Source organism: Pan troglodytes, chromosome 11 (assembly GCF_028858775.2).
Source record: "Pan troglodytes isolate AG18354 chromosome 11, NHGRI_mPanTro3-v2.0_pri, whole genome shotgun sequence".
Taxonomy (NCBI): Eukaryota; Metazoa; Chordata; class Mammalia; order Primates; family Hominidae; genus Pan; species Pan troglodytes.
In genome coordinates this window covers 70,531,595-70,555,940 of record NC_072409.2, presented here as the reverse complement: position 1 = coordinate 70,555,940, position 24,346 = coordinate 70,531,595, and positions in this window count along the sequence as shown.

Sequence of the window (24,346 nt, the reverse complement as noted above, 5' to 3'; positions counted from 1 at the left end):
GGCTGGGTGCAGTGGCTCACACCTGTAATCCTCACACTTTGCAAAGCTGAGGTAGGCAGATTGCTTGAGTCCAGGAATTTGAGACCAGCCTGGGCAACATGGCGAAAACCTGTCTCTACAAAAAGTACAAAAAATTTAGCTGGGCATTGTGGTACATACTTGTAGTTCCAGCTACTGGGGAAGCTGAGGTGGGAGGATGACCCAAGCACAGGAGGTTGAGGCTGCAGTAAGCCCAGATCACACCACTGCACTCCAGCCTGGGTGACAGAGCAAGACTGACTCAAAAATACTACTACTACTACTACTAATAAAGTCAGCCCAAAAGGTTGGTTGTCTTTTTAATAGAAATGAAAAGAGCCTGGGTAACACAGACCAAACTAAACTTCAGTCACCTGAAGGAGGCCTTTGATAGGCTATAAAAATGGCCACAATATTTCCCTTCCTAAGCCACAGTCTTTACAATGTAACTTTGTGGTGTTTTCCATTTTGAGGTGGAGTCTAGTTTCACACTCCTTCAATCTGAAATAGACTTGTGATTTTCTCTGGTGAATAACATGGGGTAAAAGGGATGTTGTGCTTCTTCCAAGCCGAGACCATAACACGTCACATACATGTTTGCTTGCCGTTTTGGAAACTTGCCCATCTGCCTTGGGAGAAACCTGAGCTACCCTGCTGGAGGATGAGACACTGTGTACAGGAGTTAACTGTCACAGCTAAAGGCCATCCTCAGGAGCCAACTCAGCTAACCAAGCAGCTGAATATAGACGTGTGACAGAGCTGACCCCAAAAGCAGAAGAACCACCCGGTGAAGCCCAGTCCAAACTTCTGACCCACAGATTATGAGCCAAATAATTAGTTGTTATTGTCTTAAGCATTTAAGTTTTGGAGTACTCTTATCTAGCAAAAGCTAGTTGATATAATGCCCCAGATTTTGCTACTTAACCTAACCTGCTGGTGGTTTTCTATATAAACCAAGGCCCCATACTCCACAGCACCAACAAAATCAAAAAGATTTTCAAAGCTAAACTCAATTTTCCAACTTACCCTTGACTTAGAGAATCACTAGATCAGTGCCTTGAACAATTTCTCAACTACTTCCAAATGTGATTACTATATACATTTCTATGTATCATATTCACAATAATTATCCATATTACTACAAAATCTGAAATCCTAACATTTCCCACACATGGAATTTCCTCCATTAGTTGACAAGTACGTGGGTTAGGTAAAAAATTTTGATTAAAAATGTCACCATCGTTATCAATAATGTTAATACCCCACATGTATTCCTTTGGATATCTCAGTAGCAGTCAGAGGATGCCTCTGGAACTTTCAAAGCAGCAGCCTCTTTAGCATTATTCAGGTACACATGCAGATCATGCCATCAACGTTTCCATAAGCAATCAATTTGCAAGATAATAGTAGGAATAACTCATATGCCTCTTCCCTAATGCTTCAACAAATAACTACCGCAAAGTTCTGACACTTTCTGATGACACCAGGAGATACGGTCCCACATGCTTTGGGTGTAGCCACACCACTGATGTCATCTGGCTTTGCTTGCTGGTGAAGATAACGACGTTGAGATGTCAGTCTTGATGTCTGTATCTTAATATGTTTAAGCACTGATATCCTTGGGCACAGGTCAGAAAGAATGTGAAACAGGGGGGAAAGGTGAAAAAAAAAAATCTCCTTTCTTTGTTCCACCCAGCCCCATGAGTTCAGTGGAAGAAAGACCCGTTTGTTTCCCTTATCTCTCAATCAGCAACCATGGTGGCAGCACTACCACTGCAACCCAGGCTCCTCTGCCTATATCTTCTCGCTCATCTGCATATCATGCCATCACTTCCAAAAGATTAATTCAGATGAAATACACCCTGGATTCACATTTTTTACTGTAAGCCACTTAGAATATAAATTTCCAAAACTGTCAAGAATCCCTAAACACTATTTTGTTTGGAAGGCTAGTCACTATTCAAAGAATCCAAAATACCAATCTCTTCTGAACATGGATATTAAATTGCACAGTTCAGCTTTGTTTTGACTCCTTGTTGTATTTTCTAAGAAGTAAATAGCAATTTTCTATTTGTTTAGAAAATTAGCCACTCTTAATAGCTTATTTTTTTCTAAAATGGAATTACCATTCCTGATATTTCCACAGTTGTTTAAAAAACAAGGCATTATTAATCTTGTTGTGAAGATGGGAACATAGAACGATGCATGCGGCCATGTGTAAGTTAGATAAACTACAATGCAGATTGTTTTGAAATTTGGTCTTACAATAATCATTAGCTATTCAATAAGCCAAATTAAGACACAGGAAGTGCCAAATTTACTGCTTATAATAAAATGTAAGCCTATATTTGAAACAGGAAAAATATTAATATCTTCTTAAAATTTCATGCTCATTCATTTTCCAGTTTTGTAAAGATTGGTGTATTTTTACCATAAAAATAGTGATATTAGAAAAAAAAATCTGTGTGTGGTGGCTCACACCTGTAATCCTAACCCTTTGGGAGGGAGAGGCAGGAAGATTACTTGAGGCCAGGCATTCAAGACCAACCTGGGGGACATAGTGAGAGCCCCATTTCTACACATGCACAAAATTACCCAGGCATGGTGGCACACACCTGTAATCCTAGATACTCCAGAGGCTGAGGAAGGAGCATGGCTTGAGCCTAGCACTTTGAGGTTGCAGTGGGCTGTGATTGTGCTACTGCACTCCAGCCTAGTCAACAGAGTGAGACCCCATCTTGAAACCAAAAATAAAAATAATTCAGTGAACACTTTCTAGGACATAATCAAGCACTATGTTATGCCCATCAAGCACACTATCTCATTTAATTTTTATAACAACCCTGTGATATAACCAACATTATTTCTGTTTTTTAAGCAAATAGTAGTAAAAGTAACCCAGAACTTGTTCACTGTCACACACACTCAGCTCTTCTAACTCCAAATATTCCTTCTTCCTAGTGAGGACACTGAGCACATAAGAGCATTTGTGCTTTTGAGACTAGATAATATAAATGTGGATTATTTGTTTTACTTCCCCTGATGTTGATACATTATTTTCTAAAAAGAATAATTTCTAAAATCCAGCTTTCTAATATATATGGAATAAGATGAGTCAACTGATTTCCTTTTATACACTAAGGTATTTGGCTATGTTGGGATTGGTTATAGTGCAACTTTTCATGCTACCCCACCACAGGCTACTCATTGGCCCAGGATGACTGGGGAATGGATATGTCATGGTTTTTTTTTTTAATAAACTCAAGAGATCTATCATAGCTGTCTTCAAAAGTCAAGGGACATTACGTATATATTTAATGTGATGTTTTGATATATGTATACATTGTGAAATTATTACCACTATTAAGGTAATTAACATATCCATCACCTAACATGGCTACCATTTTTTGGTGTGGTAACAGCATTTAAGATGAACTCTCTTAGCAAATTTCCAGTATGCAATATATTATTATTAATTATAGTCACCATGCTACACATTAGCTCTACACATTATTTATCCTGCATAACTGAAACCCTTTGACCAACATCTCCTTATTTCCCCACCCCCTCAGTCCTTGGCAACCACCATTCTACTCTTTTCTTCTATGTGCTCTACTCTTTTCAATTCTACATATAAGTGGGGCCATGCGGTATCTGTCTTTCTGTGCCTGGCTTATTTTGCTTAGCAGAATGTCCTCTAGGTTCTTCCATGTTGTCACAAATGACAGGATTTCTTTCTTCTTTTTTTTTTTTTGAGGCTGAATAATATTCTATTGTATACATACTACATTTTCATTTTCCATTCATCTATTGACTGGCACATAGGTTGATTCCATATGTTGACTATTATGAATAATGCTGCAATGAACATGGGAGTGCAGATAATTCTTTTGCATACTGATTTCATTTACTTTAAATATATACCCAGAAGTGAGATTGCTGAATTATAAGGTAGGTGTATTTTTAATTTTTTAAGGATCCTCCATACTGTTTTCCATAATGGCCACCTCAATTTATATTCTAGGGTTTCCCTTTTCTTCACACCCTCACCACTACTTGTAATCTTTTGTCTTTCTTATGATAGCCATCCTAACGGGTGTGAGGCAGTATCTCACTGTGGTTTTGATTTGCATTTTCCCAATGATTAGTAATGTTAGGCATTTTTTCACATATCTGTTGGCCATTTGGATGTCTTTTTTTGAGAAATGTCTATTCAGGCCCTTTGCCCATCAGGCTTGAGGGTGGGGCATTTGCTGGGGAACCACTGTCTTCTACCCAGTATTTCCCTATCTCCTGTTTGTATCAATGTAATTCAATTTGTCTATTTTTACTTTTTTTGAAGGTGCTTTTAAGGTTATACCCAACAAATCTTTGTTCAAACCAACGTCATGGAGCTTTTCTCCAGGTTTTCTTCTAGTAGTTTTAGTTTCAGGTCCTACATTCAAGTATTTGATCCATTTTGAGTTGATTTTTTATATATGGGTTTGACAAAAGTGTTCCAGTTTATTATTTTTAGGCAGATATCCAGTTTTCCCAGCACCATTAATTGAGCACTGTACCCTTGCCCCAAAGCGTGTTCTTGGCACTTTTGTCAAATATCAATTGACTGTAAATGCATGGGTTTATTTCCGGGCTCTCTATTCTGTTTCATTGGTGTATATGACTGCTTTAATGCTAGTACCATGTTATTTTGATTATTTTAATTTTGTAGTATATTTTGAAATCAGGTAGTGTGTTGCCTCTAGCTTTGTTCTTTTTACTCAAGATTTCTTTGTATATTTGAGGGATTTGTGGTTTCATACAGATTTTAGGATTTTTTTCTATTTCTTTGGAAAATGTCATTGAAATTTTGATATGGATTCCATCGAATCTGTAGATTGCTTTGGATTGTATGGACATTTTAACCATATTAATTCTTCCAATTCTTGGATACAGGATATCTTTACATTTATTTATGTCTTCTTCAACTTTTTCATCAATGTTTTCTGATTTTTATTGTACAGATTTTTCACTTCCTTGGTTAAACTTGTTCCTAAGTATTTTTATGCTACTGTAAATGGAATTGTTTTCTTTATTTTTTGGATAGTTTGTTTTTCATGTATGAAAACACAGCTAACTAATTTTCATAAGTTGGTTTTGTATCCTATAATTTTACTGAATTCACTTATTCGTTCTAACAGATTTTTGGTGGTGTCCTTAGGGTTTCTATATATAAAATTATGTTGTTTGCAAAAGAGACTATTTTACTTCTTTCTTTCCTATTTGAATGACTCTTGTCTTTTTCTTACCTAACTATTCTAAGACTTCCAGTACTATATTGACTAGAAATGACAAAAGTGGGCTTCCTTGTCTTGTTCCTAATCTCAGAAGCAAAGCTTTCAACTTTCACCAATGAGTATGTTAACTGTGGGTTTGTCACACAAAGTCTTTATTATGTTGAGGTTATGTCTTGTACAGCAAGTTTGTTGAGTTTTTTTTAATTATGAAATAATGTTGGGTTTTGTCAAGTTCCCTTTCTGTATTTACTGAGATAATCATATGATTTTTATACTTTATTCTGCTAATGCGGTGTGTTACATTTATTGATTTGCATATGTGTAATCATCCTTGCATCCTAAGGTTAAATTTCACTTGATCATGTTATATAATCCTTTAAATTTTGTTTGCTTATATTTTGTTGAGGAGTTTTGCATCTATGCTCATCAGGGATACTGGCCTGTAAGTTTTTTCTCTTGTGGTGTTCTTGTCTGCCTTTGGTTTCAGGGTAATGCTGCCTCATAAAATGAGTTTGGAAGTATTCCTTTCTCTTGAATTTTTTGGAAGAGTTTAGGAAAAATTGGTATTTATTCTTCTTTAAATGTTTTCTAGATTCACCAGTGAAGCCATCAGGTCCTGGGCTTTTCATTCTTGTGAGATACTTTTATTATTGATTCAATCTCTTTACTCATTATTGGTCTGTTCAGATTTTCTACTTCTTCATTATTCAATTTGTATAGGTTGTATGCTCCTAGGAATTAATCCATTTCTTCTAGGCTTTACAATTTGTTGGCATATAGTTGTTCATAGTAATCTCTTATAATACTTTGTATTTTTATATTACTGTGGCATTAGTTGCAATGTCTCCTTTTCCATTATATTTTATTTGAATATTCTCTTTTTTCAAAAGAAAACTCAGTTTTATTAATCTTTTTAATTGTTTTTCTGGTCTCTATTTCATGTGTTTTTCCCTAACTATTATTTTCTTCCTTCTGGTAATTTGGGGCTTAATTTGTTCCTTTTGTTTTTAGTTTTTTGGGGCATAAAGTTAGATTGTTTATCTGAGATCTTTTTTTTTTCTTAATGTAACTGTTTATCATCAATATAAACTTCCCTCTCATAACTGACTTTGCTGCATCCCATAAGATTTGGCAGAGTGTGTTTCTATTTTTATTTTTCTTTCTTTGTTTGTCGAACTTATTTTTAAATTTTTTCCTTTAATTTCCTCTTTGACCCATTGGTTGTTCAGGTGTGTGAGGTTAAATTTTTGCATATTTGTAAATTTTCTAATTTTCCTTTTGTTATTGGTTTTTAGTTTCATATCATTGTGTTTGCAAAAGATATTTGATATAATTTCAATCTTCTTAAATATATTAAGACTTGCTTGCCACCTAAGATATAATCTATCTGGGAGAATATTCCATGTGCACTTGAAAAGAATGTGCATTCTGCTGCTCTTGGGTGGAATGTCCCACATATGTGCATTACGTACATGTGGCCCATAATATTATTCTAGTCTACTGTACCTTATTGATTTTCTGTCAGATGATCTATGTATTGTTAAAAATAAGGTACTGAAGTCTTCTACTATTACTATATTGCTGTTCAATTCTCCCTTCAGTTCTTATATCTTTGGGTGCTCTGATGTTGGGTGCATCATATATTTACAATTGTTATATCCTCTTGATGGACCTATCCTTTTATCATTATATATCACCTTATTTGTCTCTTTTGACAATTTTGACTTAAAGTTATTTTTTTCTGATATTAGTAAAGCTACCACCACTCTTTTTTGGTTGTCATTTGCATGGAGTATCTTTTTTCGACAATATGTTCTCAAAGGTAAGGTAGGTTTTATAGGCAAAGTATAGTTAGATCTTGCTTTTTATTGATTCAGCCACTGTCTTTTGATTGGAGAATTTAATTCATTTCCTGTTTAAAGTAATTATAGAGATGTAAGTACTACCACTACTTTGTTAAAATTTTCTTACTGTTTTGTCATTCCTTTGTTTCTTTCTTCCCCTCTTGCTGTCTTCTTTTGTGATTTGATGTATTTTTGTAGTGGATGCTTTGAATCCTTTTTCCATCTTTGATGTGTCTAATACAGGCTTTTTCCTTGTGGTTACCATGAGGCTTACAAAAACACCTTATAGTTACAGCAGTCTATTTTAAGCTGACAACAACTGAACTTCAACCACACTAAAAAAAAAAAAAAACTCTACATGTTAACTTTTCCTCCCTTCTCATTTTATGTGATTGATGTCACAAGTTATATCTTTTTATACTGTGTATCCATTCAGAAACTATTGTGGCTATAGTTATTTTTTATTCTTTTGGTTTTTCAACTTTTATGCTACAGTTAAAGTGATTTATATACCATCATTACAATATCAGATCATTCTAAATGTTACTACATCCTTACCTTTACAGTGAGTTTTGTACTTTTAATGTTTTTATGTTTTTAGTTAGCATTCTTTCCTTTCAATATAAAGAACTCCATTTAGTCTTTTTTATAAGATTGTTCAAATGGTAATGAACTCCCTCAGCTTTTTTTTATCTTGGAAAGCCCTTATTTCTCCTTTATATCTGAAGGAAAATTTTGCTGGGTAGAGTATTCTCGGTTGACGATTTCTTTTTCCTTCAGCACTTTGAATATCCCATCCTATTCTCTCCTGTCCTGCAGTTTCTGCTGAGAAATTCACTTACAGTATTATAGAGGTTCCTTTGTGTGTGATGAGCTGCTGTTCTCTTGATGCTTTTGAAATTCTCACTTTGTCTTTGATTTTTGAGAGTTTGATTATAATGTTTCTCATTGAAAATCTGTTTATGATACATTTACTTGAGGTTCTTTTTGCTTCATAAACTTGAGTGTTCATTTCCTTCTGTAATCCTGGGTAGATTTCTGTCATTATGTTTTAAAATAAGCTTTCTGTCCTCTTTTATTTTCTGCTCTTTTGAAAATTCCATAGTGTCTATGTTGATTTGCTTGATGGTGTCCTATAAGTCCCATAGACTTTCTTCACTCTTTCTTATTCTTTTTTCCCCTCTGACTAGGTAATTTTAAATGGACTGCCTTCGAGCTCACTGATTCTCTTCTTCTTGAGTCTGAGGTTGAACTTCTGGAAAGTTTAGTTCAACCATTGGTTATTCAGCTCCAGAATTTCTGTTTGGTTCTTTTTTATGGTTTCTCTTTTTTGAACTTCTAATTTTATTTACATATTATTTTTCAAATTACATTTAATTGTCTATTTGTATTTTCTTGTAGTTCATGAGCTTCTTAAAAATCATTATTTTTAATTCTTAGGCAGTTTGTTTTTAAGGTCAGTTAATTGTGCTTTATTTCATTCATGTTTTCTTGATTATTGATGATTCTTGTGGTCTTGCATTGGTGTCTGTGCATGTAAAGAAGTAGACACCTTCTTCAGTCTTTATAGGGAAAGCCCTTCACTAGTCGTCTCCCACAGATTATGAAAAGACTGGCTGGGAGGATCTATGATGGGCTTGTTGCTGGAGTCTGAGAGTAGGATGGCCTGGTTCCTCAGTCAAGGGGCTGATGGGCCTGGCACCTAGACCCACAGAGGCTGGCCTGGAAACTGGGTCTGCAAGGACCAGTCTGACTCTGGGGTTCACTGAGGCAGGCCTGGCACTGAGGTCCATGGTAAAGTCAGGTTCTCACTTCATTCTCCTTTCCTTATGCAGATGATATGTCTCTCAATACTGCACTGTGTGAGCTTGAGGGAGGAATCTCATGAGTAATGTGAAACTCTTCTTTCTACTCTCTTCAATGTGCCTTTTATTATTTGTGCACTTCCAGGTCCAGTGATCTCTCACATTGATCCTTTAATTATTCTGAAGGTAGTTTTTTGCAAGGATGATTGTTCAAATTTAATGTTTCTGTGAGAAGGCAAGTGCTGGAAACTTTTATTAAGCCATCTTTCTGACATTAGTCTCCCTTAAAGATTATTAAGATAATAAAATGGTCAAACAACCCAGAACACAAATGGAGTACATGACATCAGGACTTGTCCCTATTCCTCATCTCACATAACCATTACACTTCTTATAATTTGCAGGATTCTACAGCTTATTTTATCAAAATATAGAGAAGGTTTTTCCAAAAAAGCTTTCTCAAAGAATGATCTTTTCATCCATTTGATTAGTTACTATTACAAAGTTAATCACGTACCATTATAATAAGGAGATATGAGAGTCACCACCTTAGTCAAGTGATAATATGTGGCAACATCAATAGTGGAACAACCTGACATTAAAAGTCCCTGGTTGTAAAGCAGTACAAAGCACTTATAAGAACTGAAGATTGTTCTTACCAAAATCTTTTGCATAAATCTAAGCATGAGGAAACACAAATACAGCATGTGGGATGCTCTACAATGCAATCTACTTGGACCATTTTTTAAAAGTTAATGTTATTAAAAACAAATTAAAAGTTCAGTGAATAATATTTCTAGATTAAAACAGACTAAAGGCAAATATAACCAACCCAAAGAGTAAATATTGATTAGTTTCTGAGCTTAAAATAAGTGGCTATACTTAACATTTTTTCTTCAGGCAAATGAAAATTATGCAAGACTGTGTATTAAATGATATTAGTGAATTAATAATTTTTAATATGTGGAAAAATTGTGTTTTGGTAAATAAATGTTTTTATCCTTAGCATATATACATATATTGAAATATGTAGTGTAATGTTATGTTTATCACTTACTTTCATGTGGTGCAGGAAAAAAATGTACCTAGATAGACATGTATATATACAGATAAACACATACATAAGCAAATATGGCAAAATATTAACAGTTGATGAATTCTTCTCTCCAATTCTCTGCTTAAAGCTATATCATGCAAAGCTCCCAATGAACAATATTAATTAATGTTAGAGTAACCATCTAACAGGGGATTCTATGCATAGCCATGCTACCCTTCACTCCTGCATTTTAAAAATAATAAAATGATAATACATTGAGTTAAAATATAATGAAGAAAATATATAACAATTTGGTATTTTATTATTATATAAATTCACTCAGGCTGCTAGTACTTTAAATACTGGAACATGTGTGGGTTCTGGGAGACATTTATATCCTTGTAGGCTTACAAAGTTGCAGCTGGTAAGTCATGAAGACCACAGGAAGCAGCAAAGATTGGTCTCCTTAGTGGCAAATGTTCATGTGCTCCACCTCAGACAGAGAAGGAAAGTGAGTTCCCTGTCCCTTAACTTCTCTGGGATGAGGGATATCAGCGGATATTCTCCAAACCAAAACGGGTCAAAGCTGCCCTTCCTCTCCATAACACCTGAGAACCACAGGCCCAGATCTCTGCTGCTAGCCTTTAGGCTTACTGCTTTTCCAGAGGGGAATGGAGTCTTGGAGGTCTGCTCTCTTTCTTCTTCTTTTCCTCTAAGACACTCACTATGGGAGCTGGAGGATTCTCACAATCAGCTCATGAATGGCTATTGATCAGACTGAAGCTTAGAAGGGAGGATCATCGCAGTGATGCATAAATGGACAACCTACTGGAGCCCCACAGTCACCCTCCAGCCATTGCCCTGAAACCAAACTCCCCTCAAGAAGAGTGTGCTCTCAAATACCCCAACAATTGGTGTGGGTTTGAACTTATGCTGTCCTATATTTGTGTCATTTCTGCAACATTCCCACCCTGCACATGTATTATGTAGCTTGTATCTATAGAATGCTTTAAGTGAATTAAATTCATCTCTCTATTGCAGATCCCTGGGGATCATCAGGGTAAGGAATCAGAGTCTAAGAATTAGACTCCAGCCCCCTGATATTCTGTAAAACAAAATGAAACAAAAGTGCCCACAGTGTTAGAGTACTAGACAGTGATTTCCAGGAGCACCTTCCTATGAATTCCAACTGAACATAAACAAATTGCAGTTTCATCACCTTATGAAACCTTCAGACAAATGACTGTTTATTTCTTAGATTAATCTGATTGATTACCCTCATCCCATTTTAGAAACAGGAAACTAAATATCACATCCAAAAATCCACCCTCCCTTCCCAGCACTCACACATGGTAATACCAGAAAGGCAGGAAGATATGGATCACAGTTGCCTTCAAAGCTTTGAGAAATCTGTGGAAATTCATAGCCATGGTTTCCAGATAATATTTTTAACCTGATTCTGAGAACTTCAAGTCACTGCTCTTCAGAAGAGTGTGGGAACAAAAACACTTCTAACTTTCTAAACTTGGAAAAGTTTTTTTTTTTTTTTAAATAATCCAACTTTCTTCCAGCTTGGAAGGGCCTAATTTACATAAATCCCCTCACCCCCACCTTACCTCTGACAGTGGAATTCTAAACAAAGCAATCAAGCTGGCAGATGAGTCAGATTTGCTTATTGTATTGTATGCACGCCTGTTAAAGAATGGTACTAGCTCTCTCTTGTTATTTATTGGTGTCAAGAGGTACAATTTTAAAATTCTGCTCTTTAATTTTTTTTTCTCTCCTATGACAGGCAGATTGCTTCCCCCTACACCTCCTTGAGAGCTTGCTAAATATTTGAGCATTAAGAAACCCTAATTTCTCCTCTTAAAACTAACTAGAAACATTTATTTTGATTTAACTTTTTAGACAAAGAGAACCCTTTGATTTGGGGGCTTTCAGGTTTTGGAATAAAATGATTTTTGGTAAATTAACTGCTTAAATTACTATTATTATGCTTATAAAAGCTGCTAAAAATAATCAGTTCATAAGGCAAAAAAATTCATATATATATTTTCTTCCTGACAGATATTTCAGAAATGTGGCCTATAATAGATGTTAGTTTTTTTTAACTTGTAACCGAATTAAATTACCAAGAAAATGACTGTTGCATCTATAAATCTTTAATAGCACTGGTATTTACAGAAGCTGGACTTTTCAAACACTTAAAATGATAAATGCCCAAAGACAATTTGAGCCATGTCTGTCTGCCTTTGTTTCTGATCCAACTCAAGAAGTATAGGTAGGCAATAACAAACACCACATTACAAATTGCTTTGCTTTTACTCTTAGGTATTTTTTGTTTTGTTGAGCAAATATGTCCACTGGATAGTGGATGTCCCCCATCTCTTCTCAGTCCCCATTAGAGCAGAAGCTATTTGAACATGAGAAATAGAGCTCTTCCAAATAACAAATCTTTGCTCATGTTTTCAAGCATGGAGGCAAACATTGGCAGCAAACATGAACAGCAGTGAAAAAAAGTCATTTGAAATTTATTTTTCCTCTCTTTAGAATCAGCAGCACATTGATTGATGCAGTCACCACAGCAAAGAAGTGCATCCGGGTGACTAATGCAGATGATCTTGACCCTGAAAAGGCTCCCTAGAGGTTGTTCTCCTCTATCTCCCACCCCTAGAAGTAGGGTGGCCCATATGCTCTTCCTTTTCAAAACATCAGCTATCTGCCTTTTCCTGTTAAATATGCAAAAACCAAGACAACGAAACCTTGCTTCATACTTTGTGTCACCAATTCCTAATCCAGAGATTGAAGAAACTCTAATATCTTACCTTAATTCCATTTTTGACAGTTCTAGACTTTCCGTCCTGTCTACTGAGTAAAAACATAAACTTGGGCTATGTGACACTCTAAAATTATTTTTTCAAGAAACATTCAACAGTCTAAGTTAAATGTGATTTTTTTGAATTATTAAAAGTTGCCTTATATTTGAACAATACTTCATAGCTTGTAAAAATTATTTTGCATAGAGTCTCATCTGACTCGACTAAGAGCCTCCCAAGAAAGGCAGAAGAGGTATTGTCCCCAAGCGCAAATAAAGAACCTGAGGCTCTGAGAAGTTTAATAACTTACCTCAAGAAAGTAACCATGTAAATTCGGAGTCAAGACTAGTATTGACTCATCTGATTCCCAATCTAGTGCTGTCCACTCCAGCAAATTGTCTTTCTTTCCCGGTTGCATTTGGTGTTTATTTCCCTTGAACCTTCGGAAACTTCTTTCACTTCAGACAGAAAAACTGGAGCAGAATATGGTGGATTTTTTTGTTTCTTGTTTTTTGTTTTTGAGACTGAGTTTTATTCTGTCACCCAGGTTGGAGTGAAGTGGCCCAATCACAGCTCACTGCAGCCTCGACCTGCTGGGCTCAAGTGATCCTCCTGCCTCAGCCTCCCAAGTAGCTGGAACCACAGGCCAGTGCCACCAAGCCTAGGTAATTTTTTCATTTTTTGTGGAGACGAGGTCTCCTTGTGTTTCCCAAGCTGTTCTCAGACTCCTGGGCTCAAGCAATCCTCTCACATCAGCTTCCCAAAGTACTGGGATTACAGGTGAGAGCCACCAAGCCCAGCCTAGTGGTATCATATAAAGTGTATTTATGTATAAGAATTAACATACTTCTGAATAATGACTTTATATTTTAGTACATCAGTGGTGACGTCGATGTAATTTGAAAACCATGATGCCTGTAGATATTTTTCTAACTTATTTACATATTAGTCCTTGAGCGATCAATAATCCCTAAATTTTATTTGTTGTTGTTTTATTTATAAATGGTGTTGATATGAATGGCAATATCAGGAGAATGCAAGAGCTGACAGTGAGAGGGCTAGTTTTGATACAGTTTTATCATATGTGATTAGAAAACACATATGTGACTAGTGATGCTTTTCTGAAGGTATATGTTTTTACATAGTCCCCTTGCCATGCCCTACAAAGAGAAGAGATCCTTTAATGAAATGGAGATTCATCCTGTACCTTTGCAGCTGCCCTTCCATTTGGTGTGCAGTCAACTGTGTATTTCATACAAATATTGCTTCAGGATTTCCATAGCAGATAAGAAGACTGCTGATGTCAGAATGCAGTATAGAGAGAATCTGCACACAGGTAGCCCTGTGAAATTTAGCTTGGTGAATAATTACCGTGATGATCATAATTAATAATTATCTTGTGCCAGTGGAGAATTGTACTAATTGGTAATCTCTTCTCTTAAAAGTCCTAATATTTTATTTCTGCTTATTGCTAACTATCAAGTGGAATGCTAATGGAAGTGTGGATGACTGGTATTGTAATAATTATAACTGTAATCACATTCAGCAGCTAACCTCTAATTAAAATAAATCAGATGATGTAGCAAATCGGCTACATAGACTTGTGTTTCCAATAATATATCTTATTGGGAAAAATTATTTTTTCCCACAGAAAGCCTTTGAAGATCAGATTAAAAATTATGTGAAAGTGTTGTATTTCTAAGGAGATGTTTTCTGTGGTAATAAGTAGGTTAATTGCATATTCATCAGGTGGTGGAGTTTCAGGACAAACATAAGTTAGGATGTAATAAGTACGACTGTTTCTAATGGAATTATAATATTGTTATCTTGCAATTATATGCAGGCCACTCTTGGATATTCAGCCAGTAATGAGTATAGGTACACAAACCTCAAATTTCTTGACTGAATTCTGAAAAGCAGTCAGTTTAAACTATTCATGTGATTTTTAAAATTTTGAATTGTGTGATTAGGGGGTAATCATGTTTTCTTTATTTCTGAGCATTTTCCAAAAAGAGTCTAAAATTAAAAATGATATATGTCATATATATGTGCATATATGTATGTCTCTGTGTGTGTGTGTGTGTGTGTGTGTGTGTGTATATATATATGTACACGGATGGATGGATGGATGGATGGATGGGTGGCTAGCTACCCCAAATATCAGTTCAAGCTATCTTGGACTGATCACTATTATCATTTGCCATCAATAAAGACAAGAAAGCTGACAACAACTGCATATATTCCTGTCTTCATGTGAATGGAAATGGAGGACAGGGAAAATTTCCTGAAATGACAAATGTGAGTAATAACTAAATATTTTTAGAAACATTTTATGCTGCTCTCTGATCTTGCCTCTCCCTGCCACACAGCCCATTTTCATTCATTTGGTCAGAAAATTTTCTGTGGAAAGTGCCGTGTAGTAAATATTTAGGCTTTGTGTGTCATACACTCTCTATCACAACTACTCAACTCTGCCATATAGAGAAAGCATCCATAAGCAATATGTAAAGGACTATGTGGCTGTTGTTCTGGTGCGGTGGCTCATGCTTGTAATTCCAGCACTTTGGGAGGCTGGGGTGGGTGGATCACTTGAGCCCAGGAGTTCGAGACCAGCCTGGGCAACATGGCAAAACCTCATCTCTACTAAAAATACAAAAATTATCTGGGTGTGGTGGTGTGTGCCTGTTGCCCCAGCTACTCGGGGGTGCTGAGGTAAGAGGGTCACCCGAGCCTTGGGAGGTCAAGGCTGCATTGAGCCATAATTGCACCACTGCACTCTAGCCTGGGTGACAGAGTGAGAACCAGTAAAATAAATAAATAAATAAAAGAAGAAAAAAAAGATTATGTGGCTGTGTTTTATTAAATCTTTATTCATAAAAATGAATATCTTCAAGAAAGGAAGATATAAACTGCTATTCAATAAGTAAGATTTCATGAAAATGTTGTCACTTGAAGATTTTCAGTCATAGTTACATCAAAGGCAAAGAGCTACAAAAGATGAGCGCATATTTGAGACCCAATGAGTGTCCTGGGAGAACACTAGTTAATAAGAATCAATGACAATGAGCCTGGAAAGTTAATTCGGACTGAATTGTGGATGCTCTCAATCTCCTTATTAAAGACTTTAAACTTCACCTAGAGTGACTGGTGTGAAGAAAGTGGAGCATCACAGAATGTTTCTAAGCATTAAAGGGCGTGATTTGATCCGAGTATCAGAAGAATGAGTGTGGGGAGAGTATGGAAAGCAGATTTGGAGGGGAGTTTTGTGGGACTACAGGTTAAAACCACAATTCAGAGTGTAATATAATAGCCTTATAAAATACAATGAGGGCCTGAGGTCACTTGCTGTCCAGGGTTATGGAGAAAGAGATGGCTTCTACAGGCTTCTTCTAGAAGGGGGTTAGAAGATCTTGGCCTAAAGCAACTCATCTTGCTCTAATCACAGCCTACCTAATGCTTACACTTGAGTTCAGCAGTCTTATCACACTTATTGTTAGTTTTCAATGAAAGAAAATGAGGAACGAGTAAGTGATGACAAACAGCTCTTAGAGACAGGTGCAAAGCTTAATGTACTTTTTTTTCAAGTCTGAGTGAGAGCAGGAGAAGAGGGTCACAAAAGCTAGTAAATGCTATCCATTTTTAATATGTTTGCTTCCTTTCTAAATGGGCCCGAGTTCATCTTCACTGCCTTTCCTTTTCTAAAAAAACACCAAGCTTAAAAAAAAGTATCCTGGATGTTCTTGCCTGTCGAGGTGAAAGCCACATGATCCAGGGTCATTGGATTCTAGGATTAGTTTAAAGGACCCTGGCACCTGGACTTGCAGATGCTGTGATCTTAAGTATCTACAGGTTTAAGTGGTATCTGAGTTCTAGAAATATGATAAAGATGGCTGAGATTCATTAATTAAATGCATCACTCCAAAAACTAACCCAGTGGAATGACAAAATATGGAAAACTATTTAAGCAATACAATATTTAACTTCAACAGATTTGAATTCAGGTATTGTGTATTAATCACATCTATTCACGTTATCAGATCATTTTTACTTATCTACTTTTCTTTGGGAGCCAAAAACCCAAAGTGTTACGTGAACATGAATAATTTGCCAAAATGGGTGTAATTTAAATTCTACAACTACATGAGGAAACTCACCCCCATATACAGACATGTTTGAATGTTCATACAAACTCTATTTGTTAAAGAGAAAAATTAGGAACTACCTACTTTTTAATCAACAGGATAACAAAGAAACAAAATGGAATAATATATAGTAGCTAAAAGAAATGAAACAGATATATATAAATATGGCTAAATCTCAAAAAGCATAGTATTAACTAAAATAAGACAAATTACAGAATGGCATATTTTATTTGACACCATTTATAAATAACTTTGAAGACACAATAACAATATTATTGTCCAGACATACAGATTAAAATATATGTAAATTATTTAAAATTTATTAAAGTAATTGCCTTTGGAATGAGAGATGGTAATGAAACTATTGAGGACTCCAACTTCATCTGTAATATTTTATAACTTTTTATTCTAAAAAGATTTGAAGGAAATGTTAAAAATTAGCAGATCTGTGTGGGATTATTCTTTGATCACAGTCAGATTTCTTGGAGTCAAGAAATACATTTTCAATCATTTTAAAAATAGTTATGTTTTAAGGGCATACAGGTTTATTTCAAGCTAATTTTTGTCACATATATATTTTCTTTGTATTTATACAGTTTGTGACATTATGTTCGCACATTTTACTTAAATATTACTGATTAAATAGCAATTTTTTCGATTAAATGCTGTTTTTCAATTAAAGCTTCTATATAATGAGAAACTTTTAAGGTCAAATTTTGACCAGCAGTATTTACCTAGAAACTTGCATTTTGACTCAATAATATGGACAGTGCTTTGGAATCTATGGAGGTGATGGTTCACCAGTAAAATCAAGGTATATTTTGCATCTAACTGAAAAACACATGCCAGAGCTAGGAGAGCAAATGAAAAGGCTGAGTATATCTAAAGCACAGGCCAAATAAAATCACTAAAGCACTAACATCTGTGAAAAAGTTTTATATGTATATATATATAAAACTTTATATATGTATACACACATATACATATATATGTTTACATGTATGCTGTGTGTGTGTGTGTGCGTGTAGGGGAATGGGGAATATGATACATATGAGGGGACATCAAAAGTTTGTGGAAAAAATGAATTAAAAGGTAAAAATAAAAAATATAAACCTTATTTCTCAACATAAACTCTGTCAAGTTCAAGCCATTTTGGTATGCAATGATATCAGCTGTTTAGTCCATCCCTAAAGATCTGAGGGTCTTGGGAATTTAATCATGTCAGTGCAACCTTTTTTACATTATTAATGGAAGAAAAATAGGTGCCCTTTAAAAAAGTTTTTTAAGAATAAGAAACAACAACAACAATAAAACCAGAAGGAGCCAAATCTCATAGTCTTATAGGAGACTAAAGCCTAAAGCTTTCCTGTTGAAACTCTCACAAAATTGCCCCTGTTTATAAGAAGAATGAGAAGGAGCATTTTCATGGTGGAAGACTCTCTAGTGAAGCTTTCCTGGTCATTTTTCTGCTAAAGCTTTGGTTAACTTTCCCAAAGCACTCTCATAATAAGCAGATCTTATCATTCTTTGGCTTTCCATAAGGTCAACAAGCAAAATGGCTTAAGCATCCCACAAAACTTTTGCCATGACCTTTGTCCTTGACTGGTCTGCTTTTGCTTTGACTGGAACACTTTCCACCTCTTGGTAGTCATTGTTTTGATTCTGTTTTGTCTTCAGGATTATACTGGTAAAGCCACATTTCATCTCATTACAATTGTTAAAACAAACGCTTCAAGATCTTGATTCTACTTGTTTAAAATTTCCACTGAAAATTCTGCTTTTATCTGCAGCTGATCTGGGCACAATTGAGTCGAAAGTTTCCTCAACTTTAATTTTTCTGTCAGAAATGTGTAAGCCGAACTAACCGAGATGTTTTTGGTGTTGACTGTTGTTTCTGCTGTTAGTCGCCCACCTTGTTCAACTAGTTCACAAACAAGGGTGGGGCACAGTGGCTCATGCCTGTAATCTCAGCACTTTGGGAGGCCATGGCAGAAGGATTGCTTAAGCCCGGGAGTTCAAAACCAGCCTGGGCAACATAGCGACACCTTGTCTCTATGAAATTTTTTTTTGAAAAATTAGCTGGTTGTAGTGATATGCAACTGTAGTCCCAGCAACTTGGGAGACTTAGGTGGGAGGATCTCTTGAGGCAAGAAGGTTGAGGCTGAAGTGAGCCATGATCATGCCACTGCCCTTCAGCCTGGGTGACTAAGTAAGACCTGATCTCAAAAAAAAAAAAAAAAAAAAAATTAGGAACACAAGATTAATTTTTTTCTGGCCAACTGATGTGGATGTCATCTTCAACATCATCTTGTCCCTTCTTAAAACAAGTTATCCATTTGCAAACTATTGATTTCATTAAGGCCTTGTCTCCATAAACTTCATAAAACATCAGTGATTTCAGATTCTTCCACCCAAGCTTTACCATACATTTGATGTTTGTTCTTGCTTTAATTTTGGCAGAATTCATGTTGCTCTGACAGGGGCTCTTTTTAAACTGATGTTTTATCCTTCTTAGTGTCTCAAACTAGATTCTGGTCAGACATGTTGTAACAAGTTAGTATGAGTTATTTTGGTGCAAAAAATTGGAATTTATGCAAAAATTTTTTCATAATATGCATTTTCCATGTACATTTTGAAGGCCCACATATATACACACATACACATACATATTTGGAAAAAATTAGAACACTGTTTGACTTATTTATACATATTTTACTATTTTGATTTTTTAAAAGTTAACATCGTATGATTGGTTGTTTTCCATAATCTTTTCAGTATTTTGGGCATCTTAATCTACTTCTGCACATGCTTTTTGTCTCTTCAACTTTGCTTAGGGAGAGATTCTTCTGGACTTTTCCAGATCTCTTTGCAAAATGGTCTTTTATCAGGGATCAACTAACTCTGTTTCACATAAACTTGAACTTTTCAGAGTCCAAAGTGAATATAGGAACATGGGGCAGGCTGTACTCACAGACTCCACAGAAATGACCTCTAATTCACAAAGCTGAAGGAAGGTCTGCTCCCCAAAACCAAGGGGATTGTGGGAATGATGAACACAGGCCAGTAGGCCCATGCAGATGCCAATCAAAAGGCAAAAAAGCTCTTCACCAAACGCTGCAACCTGGGAAAACAGCAGACGCGTGAGAGGTTTGACTCCAGCACGTCTGTTTTCCACTTTGCCTGAGATCTCATGGAGGCTGCTCTTTGTTTTTCCCTTGGAGATCATGCAGGAATCAACTGCCAAGCATGCCTTACACCTCCATGCCATCTAATTATAGCCTGTAACTCTCCGGAGTGCTGACAGTGCTGAGCTATTGACTCTTGACACTCTCTAAAGCTCTTAATTATCTTTTCACATAAGCCCCTTTCAGACCTGTCAACTTCTTTGTATTGTTTATGGAGGAAAAAAAAGTAGCATATTAAGATTTCAGGTCTATGCACTCAGAGGCAAACTTGCAGTTAGACTTGTGAGTGCTCTTGAAGGTCTGTGCGCTCATACACACACAGACAAGCGAAAAGTGTGGAATACACCTGCCGGATGACAATTCAGATGCTGATTTGCCATGGGGATAAGTAAACTTAATCAGGCAAAATAAAATTAACCCAAACCTTAATTCATATGTTTGAAGTCATTTTAACCTTTTCCAAAATTCAAATATATAGGGATATAGATATAGGTATACACATACACACCTTACAAAGACTGAAAATGTTTTTTAAAATTTATTTACAACCTTACAAAGTTTTTTAGCTCATGATGGGATCAGGGAATTTCAAAAGGATACCGATGCTTTACACTCTTTTAGAAATTATTATTATATAACTTGAATGTTTAAGTACTTAAAAATATGCACATATATTTTTTCTTATTAAATATTCAAAAACTCTGAAAGACACAGACATTTGGACATTACTGCTAACTGTGAAGATTTCAAATAAAGTGTAGCTCAAAGATCTAAAGTGATGTGACCAAAGTCCTCTAATAAATGGAGAAATACAACTACATTCTGGCTGGGTGCGGTGGCTCACGTCTGTAATCCCAGCACTTTGGGATGGTGAGGCAGGCGGATCATTGAAGGTCAGGAGTTTGAGACCAGCCTGGCCAAAGTGGTGAAACCCCATCTCTACTAAAAATATAAAAATTAGCTGGGCGTGGTGGCGCATGCCTGTAATCCCAGCTACTCAGGAGGCTGAGGCGGGAGAATTGCTTGAACCTGGGAGGCTGAGGTTGCAGTGAGCTAAAATTGCGCCATTGCCCTCCACCCTGGGTGACAGAGTGAGACTCTGTCTCAAAAAATATATAATAATAATAAAGACTACATTTTGGCTGCTTTGCCTATTGAGTAGCCATTCTTAATTCCTTTCCTTTCTTAATAAACTCGCTTTCTAAAAAAAAGACTACATTTCAACTTAAAAGAGTTTATGTCCTGAAGTTAGCATGTACGGCAAAAATTATAAATAATTAAAATTACCATTGAAAAATCTCTTTTATATCATCCATAAAATAGAATGCACGGATGCACTGTGCACCAGTTATTTGGCTGGTGTTGTCTTGGATGTTGCTGCCTCTGCAATTTGTTTCTCTTACCGCTGGAATCAACTTCTGCCTCCTTGGCAGAGAATTCCATAATGTTGTTGGTTGGCATTTAGGTACCATGTTGAATAGGAAACATATCTGCAAACCCCAGAATCCCTGTCCAAATGTGGGGATGCTCACATCATGAGAGGTAACAGGAAGTGAGGCCATTTTGAAAGGTCAGGGGATTTACATTCCATAGAGCACCCTCCCTCTGGGGCATACCATCACCCGCCAGCATCATTGGAATTATTCCATTCCCCTAACTTTCTTACTATTTCTTTGCTGACGTGTACGGCTGAAGTCAAGTAAGTTAAATAGATGTATCATGCCCCTCTGCCAGATGAGGATTTGGACGCTGATTTCAGCCCTTTCCTCATATGCTCTTTCATTCATCTCTAACTTGCTGAGCTGTGGAAGCAAATGGAATAAAGCCTGATACTAAAAGAATACAAGCCTGGGCAACATAGTTTGAGACTCCATCTCTACAAAAAATTAATTAAAAAAATATTAGGGGGCCGGGCTCGGTGGCTCACGCCTGTAATCCCGGCACTTTGGGAGGCCAAGGTGGGCAGATCACGAGGTAAGGAGATGGAGACCATCCTGGCTAACACGGTGAAACCCCGTCTCTACTAAAAATACAAAAAATTAGCTGGGCATGGTGGCGGGCGCCTGTATTCCCAGCTACTTGGGAGGCTGAGGCAGGAGAATGGCATGAACCCGTGAAGCAGAGCTTGCAGTGAGCCGAGACCGCACCACTGCGCTCCAGCCTGGGCAACAGGGCGAGACTCCATCTCAAAAAAAAAAAAAAAAATTAGCCTGGCATGGTGGTACACACCTGCAGTCCCAGCTACTCAGGATTCTGAGGTGGGACGATTGCCTGAGCCCAGGAGATCAAGGCTGTAGTGAACTGCGATCACCCCACTGCACTCCAGCCTGGGCAACAAGGCAAGATCCTGTCTCAAAAACATAAATTAATAAAATAAAAGAACACAGACTTCTTGGTTTTCCTTACTGAATAGAAAAATAGTGAAACTTCCCACATTCAGCAATGACCCTACCAAATGCTTCAGGCCTAAAAGTAAAACTGAGAACAGGAGGGCAAAAAGATAACAGTGACCATGAAATGGGAAAGAAACATTCATTTAAAACTCAGGATTATGCTTTTTTAATTGAGAGAGACAGAAAGGGTCATCTTTCATTTGATGGTTTATACCCCAGAGACGATGTGAACGAAGAGCAAGGAGCCTTAGCTGAGATAGCAATGTGAGTAATGCACCTAGAATAAAGTCCTGGCCCTTACCTAAATTGTGGCACTTTGTCCTAAGATAGTGAAGGGTGCCCAGCAGACCTAGGTGTAAGCAAATCTCAGACTCCCCCATGTGGAGTTAAACAAATTCTCTAACTCCTTGGGTGTCAGTTTTCTAATCTGTAAACTTAAAATCATGATACTTAGTTCACAAAGTTGCTGCAAAGATCAAAGGTGGAAATATGTATAAAGTATCTGTAACACGAGGTTTGGCGTTCAAGTCTCATCTTTCACCAAAATCTTGCAGGGGCAAAAGGGACACAGAAATTCACAATAAAGAGACCAAACTATCAAATGCATCAATTCTAATCTCACAATCACATTTAATAATGATTGAGAATAAAATTTTATCAACATAATAATGACTGTAGTCACTTATATAGTATATTCTAATGGGATTAAAATTATAAGAATTTTAAGAATAAAATATAAAATTATAAGTTTTTTTGTGCTGCTTACATATGAAAGACATCTTCTATCAAAAAAGAAACCGTCATATTTCAAGAAGCAGCATAAGACTGAATTATCAATGCTCTCATTTGTAACTTCATTGTAGAACTAATTTCCAGACATTCTTTTATTTCTTTTTTCTTTTAAGAAATGCCATTTCTTAGCATGAAAAGACTTGTAGGTTGAAAATCTTAAAAGTTTCATATAGAAGCAGTGGGTGATAGTTCCACTGCATAAAAGCAAAACCAGGGCTGTAAGATGGATATGGGTGTACTCATGATCTGGTGGAAGACCACCAATGTGTTTTATTTCTCGGTCTAACTTTTGCACATCCCTGCAGGTTCCTCCTTCTTCTAATAGCAATAATGCAGAGTAGACTTCAAGGAGGAAAGCTGTACTGTTAACTGCCTTGAAAAATGCACTATTAAGTAGAATTTTATATTCTGGGTTAGAAAAAAAGAGGAGGCCTCCAGGCAGCAGGCGGTAGTAGGGAGGCAAAGAAGAGAGGTAGCAAAGCTCAAAAGATCAAAGGGCTGAGCAGAACATAGAAAGCTCAGCTTTAGTTTATATCTACCACTCAGACATTAGCTCCAACTCAATCTCATTGGATATTAAATGAAACGTTTTCCAGAGCCACTTCCTAGCAGGGGTACAGCATCTCCAATAGTCCCACCTTCCACAAGCTGCTTTCATATGACATCAGATAATTGGGCTTTATTGGACATTTGATATAGAAAGATATAAGAGAATGTATGTGATATTCAGAATAAGTGAGAAGACCAGATGTACCAGTTAGGATGATTATCAACACTGGTAAATGCTGGCTAGTCTTCATTTCACAAGTAAGATGTGTTAAAAATAATGTCCAACAATGATAGATTGGATTAAGAAAATGTGGCACATATACACCATGGAATACTATGCAGCCATAAAAAATGATGAGTTCATGTCCTTTGTAGGGACATGGATGATATTGGAAATGATCATTCTCAGTAAACTATTGCAAGAACAAAAAACCAAATGCCGCATATTCTCACTCATAGGTGGGAATTGAACAATGAGAACACATGGACA